General features: G+C 35.5%; 1 protein-coding gene across 1 annotated transcript in view; it reads left to right on the top strand.

Annotated features, from left to right (window-relative positions):
* Positions 1 to 14,598, top strand: part of Kctd8 (potassium channel tetramerization domain containing 8) — a 234,905-nt gene that overhangs the window by 79,078 nt on the left and 141,229 nt on the right. The gene's annotated exons all lie outside the window — the stretch shown is intronic.

Raw genomic sequence — 14,598 nt, 5'->3', positions numbered from 1 at the left:
TGTACTTTTAGAACACCTATAGGTTTATAAAAGTCCTATATGTAAAATAGAGTGGTTCCCTTGCCCATCATCCTTCTAGTGCCTAGGTTTTACATTTTCCCTTGTTTTTGAAAACTTCATACATATATCATGATCATATATATCCTACACTATTCCTACAGTGACTTCTCCAACAACCTTCAATTATTCTCTCCTCTAATTTCATGTCTGTTTTTCTTTATTGCTTGTGTAACCCATTAAGTTAAGTTGGTGTTGTTTATATGTGCATAGGTGTGAAGGACATCCATAGGATCATGTGAAGCCTACCAGTGGTCACATAATAAAACAACAATAAAAATATCCTTCTCATGATACCTATTAACTGTCAATACCTCATCAGTATAGTGTGCGGGCTGAAGATCAACTAAACCACCTCTGCTAGGATTTTGACTGACTTGATTTATTTTATTTTTTGGTTTTTCAAGACAGGGTTTCTCTGTAGCTTTGGAGGCTGTCCTGGAACTCACTTTGTAGACCAGGCTGGCCTCGAACTCACAGAGATCCGCCTGCCTCTGCCTCCCGAGTGCTGGGATTAAAGGCATGCGCCACCAACGCCCAGCTCGACTGACTTGATCTTAAATAGATCTTGAGTAGGTAATCAGAGATGCTGTGATTTTATGAGTATGATAGCTGTATCAAGTCAATAAAACAAGATTGCACTACATTCCTCCCAATCCTCTGGTTTTATGGGTAGTTTTTTGTTCCTCCTCTTTCATGATACTCTCTGAGCCTTGGTGTAGATGTAGATGTGGAATTCATGTGGATGTATCCTTTACTGCTGAGTGTTTAATCTCATTTTAAAATTAATTTTTATTTAAATTAAAAACAATTTTATTTTACATATCAATCCCAGTTCCCTCTTCCTCCCACTCTCCCATTCTTCACCCCATCTCCCCCCCCATCCACTCCTCAGGGAGAGTGAGGCCTCCCATGGGGAATCATCAATGTCTGTCACATCATTTGGGGCAGGACTGAAGCCTTCCCCTGTGTGTCTAGGCTTAGAGAGTATCCCTCCTTTGGGAATGGTCTTCTAAAGCCCATTCGTGCACTAGGGATAAATACTGATTCCACTGCCGGTAACTCCATAGACTGCCCAAGCCTCCCAACTGAAACTCACATTCAGGGGTCATGGTTGGGTCGGATACTGTTTCCTCAGATGTCAGTCTGCAGTCCATGAACTTCTGCTTGCTCAGTTCAGCTGTTTCTGTGGGTTTGGAGGTGTGTTATTCTCTTTTAGTCTAAGCATGCTAACAAGTTACACATCTCTCAACTATTCAAGGAAATAAGAAATCTTTCTGACCAAATTGAGAGCACCCCAGGTCTATGGGTATTAAGAAATATGTAGAAGGCTGTTTAACAAGATTATGGTAACCAGCTTTTCTTATCATTAATTCCTTTAACATGTTAGTATCTTCTATAATTGTAGTACATTTGTTACACTTAATGAACCAGTATTGATACAGTATCATTTTCATGGCACATTGTGTCTTGTAAGGTTCATTATTTGTGTTATATACTCTGAAGTTTCTGGAAAGTGTCTATTGACTACCATGCCTGCTTTATATAAAATATTTTTTCAGTCCCAAAACTCTGTTATTCTCCATTTATCCAACGGTTCTTTCATTGCTCTCCCCACAGATGTCCAGTAAGTGCTGTTCTGTTTTTTTTGTTTGTTTTTTTTGTCTACAGTTTGACTTTTACTGTTATGTAGTATTCTCCACCAAAGTTCTCCTTTCCTGTTGAAGGTAACTCTACAGGCTTCCAGATTTTAGAAATTGTGAAGAAAGCAGTGACTGTTAATATTTATGTACAAGTTGTTTCATGTAAATTCACTTTCAATTAATTTGTATGAACTTTTTGGATCATATTTAAGATTATGTTTAGCTATAACATATGTATGTATGTATGTATGTATGTATGTATGTATGTATGTACTATCTTCTAAACCAGCTGAACAATATTATACTCCCACCAAAAATTAATGAGCATTCCTATGGCTCGACAGTTCTGCCAGCAGATTTATTTTCCAATGTTTTGGATGCAATCCACTCTAATATGCCTATCCTGCTATCAGCTTGATTAGTTTTTAAATTGCAATTTCTTAATCCCTTGCCATACTGAGCTACATTTTGTATGCTTATTTGCCATCTGTATTTCTCATTGTACAATAACTGTCCCATTGTGTGTGTTGTGTATTGTCATGTTTTCACCCTTTTTCCTTTTTGTTCTAATTGAATTTTCTGTGTTAATTTTGTACTTGTATTTAGTATATTATGGACACACACACACTATCTGTGTTTTGTTTTGTTTTTGAGACAAGGTTTCACTGTGTAGCTTTGGAGCCTGTTTTAGAATTAACTCTTGTAGACCAGTCTGATCTAGAACTCACAGATATCCACCTGCCTCTGACTCGCGAGTGCTGGGATTAAAGGCATATGCTACCACTACTTGACTTGAACACTCTCTGTTTTGATTCTTTTGTCTTCTCCTTTGGTTCCTGTCAGCCTTTCTTCTCTACAAGTCCTTTTCCCACATTCCTCTCCATGTGTTATTTTTATGACCCATTGTGTTTTACCAGGACTGTTTTGTATGGACACTGGCTATTGATTAGTGGAATCCCCACTAATGAAGATAATAACTCATCCTTTCCCTGAATCCATCAGTTGACAGTAGTGTAGCAGGCAGATACAGATCCTCATCAGTCCCTTTCTGATATTAGGTCCATTCTTGTGCATACCAAATGTGGGCAACCATATCTGAAGTGAGTTCATGATTGTTTTCGTTGTGTAATGCCTCCTTCTTGTATTATTGCTCTTACATTCTTTCTGGCCCCTATTCTGATATTGCCCAGGCTTAGAGAGTATGGGTACAAGAGTTGCTTCATAGCAGGAAGTTTATGGCTGGTACTATATACCTGGTCAAAAACATAGGATTTTAAATTCTGTATCTAAGAGGAGCTAATATTGTTGTTTAACTAAATTGACATGATGGCCTACCACTATCTACATTTAATCATAAAGTGATTGGTTATCCCATAAAAGTCATGTCACAATTGTGTAAGCAGTTGCACCTTGTCTCAGAGGTTAGCAGTGTAGAGCTGAGAGTGAAGAATATTGATATATTTTCTCCCCTAGTCTTGATTAGTATGTTACAGCACTATGAAAGCTAGTCAATATGGACCAAGCTTCTAGGTCAGTTCTGATTTGATTCCTCTGTGGTTTACAATCAATACATGTGATATCTTTACCAATAGAGCCTTATAATCCTGCTCTTGTTGAAAAATGAACAGGGATATAGGAAGCCTATATTACTTTGGGGCCTCTGGTGCCTCACTGAGCAACTTAGAAGGAGGTATCCCATTCCTGATTATATGCCTACTATCTTTTAATATATATAAAATATATAAAAACATATTTATATATTTAATATATATTTAGAAGATAGTAGGTTTCTGTATTATATTTTTCATCAATTCTTTGTTTGATTAACACTCCCCTTGTCCTTTCATGCTTCCTTTGTCTATGCCTTCAGTACTAAAATCTTTCACCCCCAGATTTTTCTTTGCCTACTTTCATATACCTTATATGCAACTATGTCCTCTTCTTTAAGGCAAAGCACCATCCTAATGGCCTATTTCTAACTTTATAGCTTCTACAATAATTCTTAGTTAAATACACAAAACTAGGTATTCAATAACTTGTTCGTTGTTGGTCTATTTCTAGTTTGAAATGTGTTTTAAACAATGTGTGTACGTGTATATACATCTGTGTGTGGATATGTATAGATGTGAGGGTCTTATGGAGTTTGTAGGTGTATTAATTCCCAGAAACTGGATAAATAGGCAATTGTAACCTTCCAGACATGGGTTTTAGAAACCAAACTCATGTTCCCTACCAGAGCAATACTTGTTTTTAAACTATGAACCATGTATTCAGTCCCTATTCCTATCTCTCTTTTTAGGAACCTTCCCAGTTGCTACCACAGTGGCTGTGCAAATTTATATGCTCATCAGTAGTGAATGAAAGTTACTCTGCCCGCATCTTCTTTCCATATCTGTTGTCATGTATTCCTTGATATTAGCCATTGTGAGTGGTGTGAAGTAGAATATCATATTTTCTTCCCTGGTAACCAGCAATGTTGAATACTACTGACAAAAGTTTATTAGAAATTTGTAGCTTTTTCTTTTGAAAACGTTCTATTTATATCTATGTCCAGTTTTGAATGGGTTGACATTTTTGTGTCTCCTTTTTTTCAATTCATTGCATATTCTAGATATTAATTATCTGATGTATTGCCATTATGTGGACTACCTCTTCCCTTGATTGACAATTCCTTTGGGTGCACAGGAGCATTTTATGAAACATTTCACGTCTACTTACCTATATATTTACTTATGTAAGCCTATGTTTGGTGTGGGAATGTGTTCATGCTAACAGGCAACAGTGTGTATGTGGAGATCATTGGTTAGTCTTGGTGATAAGTTCCTTTACCTGGTGATTCATCCTGATGGGCCTGTGATGTTTTCTAATTTCATGAGTTTCCATTTGTCAGCTGTTGGCTTTATTTCTTGAGTGGCTAAAATCTTACTTAGAAATGCTTTCTGGGGCCTAGCTTGCGGTATACTCCCTGCCTTTTCTTCTGGAGGTCTTTGGTTTCACGGTAACATCTTTGGTCCATGAGGAGCTGGTTTGTGTGTGGACAGATGAATGTTGACTTTGTTCTTTTACATGTAATGCAGCCTTTGCAGTTTCTGTACACCATTTACTAAAGATGCCTTTTTCTTCAGTGTATATTTTTGGCATTCCCTCAAAAGTCAGAGGGCTATAATTGAGTGGCTATAAATCTGTATCTCGTATTGTGTTCCACAGATTTCCATCTATATTTTGTGCCAGTACCACAATGTTTTTATCTTATAGCTTTGTGGAATAACATGAGACCCAGTATGGTAATAGATCCTAAATTACTCTCTTTGCACACTACTGTTTTGGATATCTGGAGACTTGTTTGCATCTATATGAATTGTAAGATATAAAAATTTAAATTTTATACTTAAACAGAACCTGGATGGAACTAGAAAAAATTCATCCTAGTTCCACCCATTTTCCTGCAAATCTCATGATGTCATTGTTTTTAATAGTTTGGTAATAATATGGCATTGTGTTATTACACCATGTTCTTTTTATTCATTCTTCAGGTGAGAGCCTATTGGTTGTTTCCAGGTTCTGTTAAAAATAAAGCTGCTGCAAACATAGTTGAACAAGTGTCATTGTGTAGGATGGAGCATTCTTTGCGTGTATGCCCTAGAGTGGTATAGCTGGGTATTGAGGTAGATTGATTCTCAATTTTCTGAGAAAATTCCACATTGATTGAAAAAAGTCTGTACGAGTTTGCACTCCCAGCAACAATGGAAGAGTGTTCTCTTCCTCCACATTCTCTCCAGCATAAGTTTTCACTTGTTTATGACAGGTATAAGATGGAATCTCAGAGTCATTTTGATTTACATTTCCCTGATGGATAAGGATGCTGAGCATTTCTTTAAGTATTTCTCAGCAATTTGAAATTCTTCTGTTTTTGTTTTCTTCTGCTTTTTTTTTAATTTTATGGTTGAGTTATAATTGATTTAATTGCTTTATAAAATTATAATTTTTGCCTTTTGATCAAATAGTCTTTTTATTCTATTTGGATTTGCAAATAATTTCTCCTGTGGCTTGCCTTTTGATTCTCTTAATAGCATTTCATAAAGTATATTTATTAATTTTGGTAATATCGAGCATAATTTTACATTATGGATAGTGTTTTTGGAGTTGTATCTAAGACTTCCAATCCAAGATTATCTAACTTTTCTCCTAAATTTCAGGAATTTTTTATTTTTGTATTTTCCATGTCAATACATGATCTTTCCTTACATGGTTTTTATTTAAAATTTAAACTTTTAATTTTTTTGTTGTTTTTTGGTTTTTTTAAGACAGAGTTTCTCTGTGGCTTTGGTGGCTGTCCTGGAACTAGCTCTTGTAGACCAGGTTGGTCTTGAACTCAGAGAGATTTACCTGCTTCTCCTTCCCAAGTCCTGGGATTAAAGGTATGTGCCACAACCACCTGGCTAAACTTTTAACTTTAATAAAAGTTTTTATTACAGATATCCTATTATTTAATGACCACAGATGTTTCTGTTTCATGATTTGAATTCTCATCAATTCTGCGTTATTGGTACTAAGAGTACTAATGCAACTGTCAACTTCCAGACAGGAATGAGTGTTTAACTACTTCGGACTTCTCTGTTTTCATGAATATACAAGTAACTTCCATTTATTTGAGATCAATAGTAGCCATGCTTCCATCATGCTCCATTTATATAGTGTTTTGAACAAAGAGAGAACTATTTGTAAGTGGTTGCAAACCTATAAGTGTGCCTTGAGGAGACATCCTGTATTTTACCATCTTCCCTCTCTGTTCTGGTCCTTCTTACAACATTTAGTTTAAATTCTCCTTGGTCTCTGTTCTTGCCTGCCAGTCTTAGCCTTATCTGTGATCAGTGTTTTGTGGATTGTGTTAGCCTCCTCTGTGATTTGGTGGACACTGTCATTCTCCTTGGCATTCTCTGTTTTTTGGGGCCTGGGAGTAAACTGCATTTGTTGTTTTGTGCACCCAGTTATAGGTAGATTCCCCAGCTTTAGATCTTTACCCTCAGAGACCTGCTCTACTCCATGAATTAGAATATTTGAGAATAATTCAGAAGTATTTTTAATGTTCCCTTTGTACCTTAGACAAAAAAAAAAGAAGTATGATGCTGCAACGATAAACGGCACACTTATTGAAAGTATAAGTAAGTATTTATTGTAGAAAGTACTCACAAGAGGAAAACAAGCAACCCAGATGAGCCAAATATTTTTCCACTGCCGAACTGGAAGCCGGAAAGAGGGCGAGAAGTTCTGCTAACAGTCTTTTATACCTTCCTGCGTACATGCCCCTAGACATGCCCAAAAGTGGGCCTGGCTAGTGACGTAGTTTACCGCCTACATCCATATACATCTTTCGTCATGCCTAAAGTGGGTGTGGTTAGCGGTGTGGTAAACATCCCTTTTATTACCTCATCTGTATGCGCCTCTAATATGCCACATGGCTAATGGCGGTGCACCAAATTTCACCCTACAGAAGTATTTCTCCAGTTACTAAATTTTTATCTGACTTCCATTGGGATATGTGGGGGAAGGAGCATAGGAACTAGTTCTAAAGCATCTTTCCTAATAGTCTGTGATATGCTACCATGGTGACAGGCATCAAGGAAACACTTGAAATTGATGTTTTCAGTTGATCTGACAAAGCAATGTTCTTAGAATTCTTGTAGCTTCTTGATTAAATTATAACTTTGCACAGAAATGCTTTTCTGGCACAAGCAAGCAAACTATATATAGAAATTCCAAGACTTATTTTAATTTATGTGACAAACGTTACATTTGTGTTGGCTTTATTAGGTTATTTCAAATTAAATAACGAAAAAGGAAAAAATAAAATAGATGGATTAAATATATGCTATAGTATATCTTATTACACCTTTTGTATTTAGAGAGTTATGCTTGGAATTGATGTGCTATAGGTTCCTACTCAAATACCTACATTTTTTAAGAAGGACATTTTAACGATCTAAAAATTTAATGATATCTATTTTTATTACTTGGCACAGAAGGAATTAGCCATTCAAAATTACTTAGTTGTGTTCTTCACTATTCAGTAAAAGTCATGCGATTTATTTATGGTGTCATTTGACATTTTTCCTTTCTAGTGTGCCTCTAGTGTAATTATCCCTGCTTACCTCTCCATCTCCCATGGGATGTTCTAACAATACTTTCCTCATATCTCCCATGAGATGTGTTATAGAACAGTTTTGCCCCAAACTCTTGAGACTCCAATTCATCTTTTATAAAAAACAACACAGCATATTAACCTAAAGAAGTTCCGTACTGTGCTTAGAAAGATCGTGTGGGTTGGGCGTTGGTGGCACTCGGGAGGCAGAGGCAGGCAGATCTCTGTGAGTGCGAGACCAGCCTGGTCTACAGAGCGGTTCCAAGACAGGCTCCAAATCCACAGAGAAACCCTGTCTCAAAAAAGAAAAAAAAAAGAAAGAAAAAAGAAAGAAAGAATGTGTGGTTGCAGCAAATATATCTGTGTGACTTTGAAAATACTATAACCATGTTAAGGTTCATAGTCTTTAATGGACATCAAATCAAGTATTATTGACAAACTCATTAAACTTGAGGCGATGATTAAATGAAAATTTTATCTTAGATCTTAAGTACTTAATAACAAAGTTCAAAACTGTTCTTCTTACATCCCAAATCAGCTAAAATTTAGACCTACACAATGACCCAACATTTTGATTACCTTACATGTATATCAAAGTTTAGCCAGAGCCCACTCCCAACACCCAGTCTCTTAGCTGCTCTGCTCCATGCCATTCCTCTATTTTTCTCATGCCTGAGATTTTTCTTTTTTTCTCCTTTCTAGCATCATCACTTATTGTAATGATCCTGTCTTTCTGCACTAATGGAAATGACTTCTACAAATGCTTGAGAAATTGATTCCAGATTACAATGATCCCTTTTCCCCTAAAGTTTGTAGAGCACTAAGATTTTTTTACTTTCTTATGACACTGAGCTAAGTTCTTTGACTCATAGTTGTCTGAAAAGGATTTTGCAAGAGACTGTGAGATAACAACTAGGTTGTTGTTCTACACATGACTCCTTGTAATACAGATATGAATAATTATTTCCACTATGTGTCTTTTAGCTTTTATCCTTTATATTTAAACTATGATTTTGGAATTCTTCCTCACAAAGTTAAATCATTTCCTCACTAGGTAATAGGAAAATTGACAAAATTTACTATAGTTGCGTTTCTTTTGATACTAGTTTAAAGAAACTCATTGCACAATTTCAGTTATGGAATGAGCATCTAACATGAAGCATCTAAAAAATACTATTGCCTAAGAAGTTAGATAAACTTAGCTCATAGCTAAAATGCTTCCTACCATGTCCTGACTTGAAAGTTTCTCTTCATTGAGGATATAACACAGGTTTCAATAGTTAACATTTCACATTTTAATATATCTAGCTTATAGATGAATCAAATCCATTTCTGCACAAGCACCATCATATGACTGAGTAAGTGTCCTTTTGTTCAGAGACCATGTTAAACAATGACTTAAATAATGCATAATATTCATGTCTTATTTATTTTATGTTTTCTTCTTTCTAAATAAAATATAAAGGAAAGCATTTAGGGACCATATCATCTCTCATCTATGCAAAAGATTAAATCTTTCTATCTGCATTTCAGGTAAGCAGCGTTGTCTGAAACATATTTCAGAGAGAAGTAAATTCAGTTTTAGAAAGCATACAAAATATATTTCTCATATGCTCTCATGATCATTTGCATTTCATGATTAGTGCTGAAGTTACCTAGAATGGTCTTTGGAATTTTAACTAAACCTAAAGAAAGATAAGGGGTACACTTGAATTCAGTTCCTGCTTTGCATGAATTAACTCTCAGAAACACAAAACTGAGAGTCAAATAACTAATTCAATAAAATATATTTGCATAAAATTATTAAATTATGCTGAGAGTGTTTTTGAATTTTATGATACTTCACTTGGAGAAGGCACAGACGAAGGCAATTGACTTGTATAGATTACATATTGCCTCTAAGTTATGATAACCGGTCCTTTCACATCTACAACTAATGAATTATCAGTAAATTCTGCAAATAAGTTAATACATTAAAAATTAACCCTAATATTATTGATAAATTCTGTAGCTATTATTGCAAATATTCTTCAAGAATGTATAAAATCATTGGCATTATAGAGATGGCTCAGTGGGCAAGAGTGCTTGTCGCACACGTGAGTTTGAGTACCAGCACCTACATAAAAAAACAGGTGTGGTCACACATATACTTATAAACTCAGAATTTTGGAGGATAAATATAGAGGATTGATATGGATTCTTCTGTTGTAATAGAAGTAAGATGTAGAGTGAGAGCAGGTTAGTCAAAATCCTCTGGAGTCTATGTGTACACACATAGACTTATGTACATGCACACACATGCATACATGCAAACACACAAAAACACAGAGTGAGAGTAAGAGAGCAGTGTGAAGAGAGTAGGAGAGATAGGGGTGAGAAGGGAGGGAAGGAAGAATGAAGTATTACTGCCAGATGTAAGAAAAGCCAGGAAGTAGATGGAGCCTTCATTAACTGTGGCGAAGCCAACACTGTGTTTCCATGGCCAGAACAGAAAACAAAAAGATATTTGCCAACCATGCAGTCCTCCAACTCCTTTTCACACCATCTGTTACTCACCTGAAGTTTTATGAAGGCTAAAATTAGTAATCCTAATTTATTGTTCTTAATTGCATTTCTTTGCCATACAGTCTAAACTCTGATATGTCTACACTTTTACAAGCTTATCTCATCATATCTAGAAAAAAGAATGACACATTATTCACCCTTACTTTCCTAGCTTCGTCCTCCAACATCGTTGTATTTTCTATACTTTGTGTAGATGCAGTCATGGATATTTTATAATTGTAAAATGCGTTCCATGCCGTATAGACATTTAACATATTTGTTATTTTTTCTTCACATCTCTGGATGTATACTCAGGTGGAATGTGAAGTTTAATCACAAAGTATTTGGCATAGTAGTTTTAAACACCATATTTTTTATTGTTGCCCTGCCACATCTCCTTACTAACGATGGCATTTAAAGTGTTAAAAGTTTGGCTGCTCTGACTGCTTTATTGTGCTATCAAAATACACTTTGAAGGTGCATATCTCACCAGAGTAGCTGGGTTCTATTCCACCTTTTGCAGAGTGTTCATTTAAAACATCTATTTTGTTTTTCTAATAACTTGCCTTGGCTCTGTTGATTTGACTGATGCACAATATGTTCAAAAGCACACATATGTGCACGCACAGATTAGAAAATCCTCTGTTGGTTATGTTTGTTGAGCACACTTTCTTATTTCTTTCAGTTTGTAGCTTGTACTGTCAACCACTTAATCCTCCTTGTTGTGAACATAAATTCTTTATTTCTATGTAGCAAAATTTTTAATACTCATTGCATCCTAATGAAGAATTTCTAACCTGTTTTATCACAAAGTTACTTCTTTGCGGTATATTCTAAATTTATTTTGCTGTTTATTTGTCTTTTATACTTTATCTGCACAATTTACCTCGAATTGATTTTTGAGTATGAGGTGAGATAGATGTCCAGATGTCAAGTTTCATTTTATTGAACTCTGTATAAAACTGTCCTTGAAGTATTTACAGGGAGAGACTGTCCTTTACCAGAGTATAGAGTACCGGGTTACTTTAAAATATTTGTTGATATTTGGTTGCATCTGGTAATAGATTGTCTTGTGATTTCATGCATGTGTCTTCCGTTATGTCAATACCACACTGTACACTGTCTTAAAGGCTTTATATTTTAACTCTTGATTTCCTATAGAGCACAATTTTCTGTTTAATATTTTGGCTATTGTTGTTCTTTGCGTACACATCATTTTATCAGTCAGGCAACTTGCACACACACACACACATACACACACACACAGACATACAGATACACAGTCAGATACACACACACTTAGAATTAGAGATTTTAAATTTCATTTTACTTGAATTTTATTCCGTCTCTAGAATGATTTGCGTAAAATCAGAACTTTGAAATTTTGCATCTTATACTCAATGAACATGATATGTAGCTCAAAATTTGAGGCTTCTTTTATTGTTATTCATGAAAAATATACTTTTCTGTGGAGAGATTACACATGTCTTTTTGGAGTTTCAATTCTTGTGTTGAGTTGCTTTTCCTTCTCCTCTGCTTGCCAAGTTTTCTAAAACTTCCATTGATTTTTTATAAAGCCTGTGGATCCAGCACCATTGTAAATTGTTGCAGAATTACTTTATATTGGGTCAGTAGACTTCACTGTGGATCTAAATTTGGCAGTGTGCACATTTCATTATCACCCTGAGATAACCTGTGGGGTTCGGTTGTCATGATCAGAAACAGATTACGGTTAATTTTGGAAGGCATATTTTACAAGAGGAATGTAGGTGAGTTCAGAAATTGCTGGACTCCTGGGAACTCTGCTATGAAAACAATGGTAAATTGTAATATCCCAAAACAAAGTTTCATGGTGGCTAGCTGCCAGCTGCCTCTGCAATGGGATCTGAACTTCTTCTGTCTCATTACTATTTCTTTTCCTCAGTTGAAATATCAACAGCAAAGAGCTTTGAAATATCTAGACATCTTTTTTTCTGACTAATTTCATGTAAAGAGGAACAGTTTTGTTGTTGGGTGTCGATTAACAAAAAGCAGTCGCTAAAATTTTTTCTACCCAGTATATGTATGCATAGTCTAGGTGGTGGGCCTCAAGAGGAGATCCTTTGTAAAGGATTATAGTAGGAAGCGATATGCTCACTTATATGGGGTAAGCATTCTAGATGTACATTTTTTATCATTTTTTATTTTAATTTTAAATAGCTTGTTTTACATGTCAATCCCAGTTCCCTCTCCCTCCCCTCCTCCGGCACTCCCCTTCCCCCCCGCCCTCCCACCCTATTGCCAAATCCTTCCACATAGGGGATATCTAGAGTCTGTCATTTTACTCTGGGTAGGGTCCAGGCACTCCCCTAAGAGCATCCCTCTTTGTGCTATAGGCACACGAAGACTGTTTGTATACCAGGGATAGACACTGATCCACAGCTCAGGGCCCCATAGGTTGCCCAGGCCTTCTCGCTGACACTCACATTTAGGGGGTCCAGATCAGTCCGTACATTTTATACACGTAAAGGGGTGAACAACTTCATAGACTAGTAGATTCAGTGAAAGAATGGTCTTCTAGCCAAGTATTATGATCCATGCAATCCCAGAGCTTGGAAACTGAATCATCATGATTACTACAGTTCCAAGATAGAAAAGCAAACAGTAGGTCAGTGAGAACATGTTGCTAATGTAATAACTGGCTCCAATATACACACAAAGATATATATATATGTATATATGTATGTATGTATATGTATATGTGTGTGTATCTATCATCTATCTACTTCTATCTACATACATATATGTGTATCTATTATCTATCTACCTATCTACATACATATATGTGTGTAACTGTCTATCTATCTATCTATCATATCATCTATGTGAAAGAGAGGCATCTAATTTTAATTTTCTTTTCTTGGCTAATAAATTAACAGATTTATATAGTTTTAATATCTTCCTCTGTTGATTTAATTCACTTACTTTTTATTTCTGTCTCATTGGAATATTCGATATTACTGCTTATATGTGCTGTTATTGTTTTACTCTTTGTCTTTTCTTTGGGGAGGGTACCACCCAGCTCCCAAACAAACACACAGAGGCTTATTATTACTTATGAATGTTTGTTTGTAGACATCTCATCTATTTTTTACCTTTTTCTATTCTATATTCCTTTATTTCCTTTTTACTCTTTGCCTGGCTGTTTCACTGAGTGGTTGGTGGCTGATGTCCCTTTTGCCTCTTCTTGTTCTTGCTCCTTGAACTTCTCTTGCTGCCTGATTCCTCTTTTTCTCCTTCTATTTACTCTCTTTGCCTGTCAACCTCCCCCCATCTATTCTTCTGCATTGCTATTGAACATTCATCTCTTTATTAGACCATTCAAATATTTTAGGGAAGTAATGTAACACAGCTCCCCAGAGTTAAACAAATGTAATGCAAAAGAATATAACATATCTTTGCATCATTAAAACAAATGTTGGAAGCATAAACAAATGTAACACATCTTAAAATAATATTCCACAATACATATGCATTGAATATTGTCTAAGATACAAATGTAGTTTTCATCTATTTTGAATAGTCTTTATTTATTATGATTTCCATGCATGTATTCAATGTATTTTCCACTGATCACTTCCCCTCCAGTTCTTCCAAGACAACCTTCTATCATCTTTCCCAATTTCATATCTTCTACTTTTAATGCACTGTGTCTAATTAGTGCTTCCAGGACATGAATGACTTTCCTGACCAACAACTTAGGGCTGTACTCTGATAGCACTGGTGTTCTCACTGAAAATTCAAAGAATTCTGGGAGCATCTTTTTGTACCCATAAAGGGACCATGGTTTAAATTTTTATTACATTTTGTATTTATAAAGTGGTCCTGTTTTACTTTATGACTTTCTTAATTTCTGGTTATCTGTGGTGTTTGAAGCAGCCATTTTATGCCCAAACTGGGAACAATTTTTTTTACATATTTGTGTTGACAGAATTTGTTTTTAATTGTATGATAAAATAGAAAATAATTCAATGCAGTGAGGACCAACAAGAATTATAAAGCACCCAGTCTGCTCAGTCTGTTACAGACAAATCCTGATTTTATTTTATTATTTTACTTTTTGTTTGCATTTTATATTGATTTTATTTATTTGTAAAAAACTACACACTGTGCTACAGAAGAATGTAAAAGATAATGCTTTTTGACAGCTCACTGAGCAAACAGGTGAAAACTAGA

Source organism: Mesocricetus auratus, unplaced genomic scaffold, assembly GCF_017639785.1.
Source record: "Mesocricetus auratus isolate SY011 unplaced genomic scaffold, BCM_Maur_2.0 Super-Scaffold_100006, whole genome shotgun sequence".
NCBI classification, from domain to species: domain Eukaryota; kingdom Metazoa; phylum Chordata; class Mammalia; order Rodentia; family Cricetidae; genus Mesocricetus; species Mesocricetus auratus.
The sequence above is the reverse complement of the archived record's forward strand: the minus strand, read 5'-3'. Positions and strand labels throughout refer to the sequence as shown.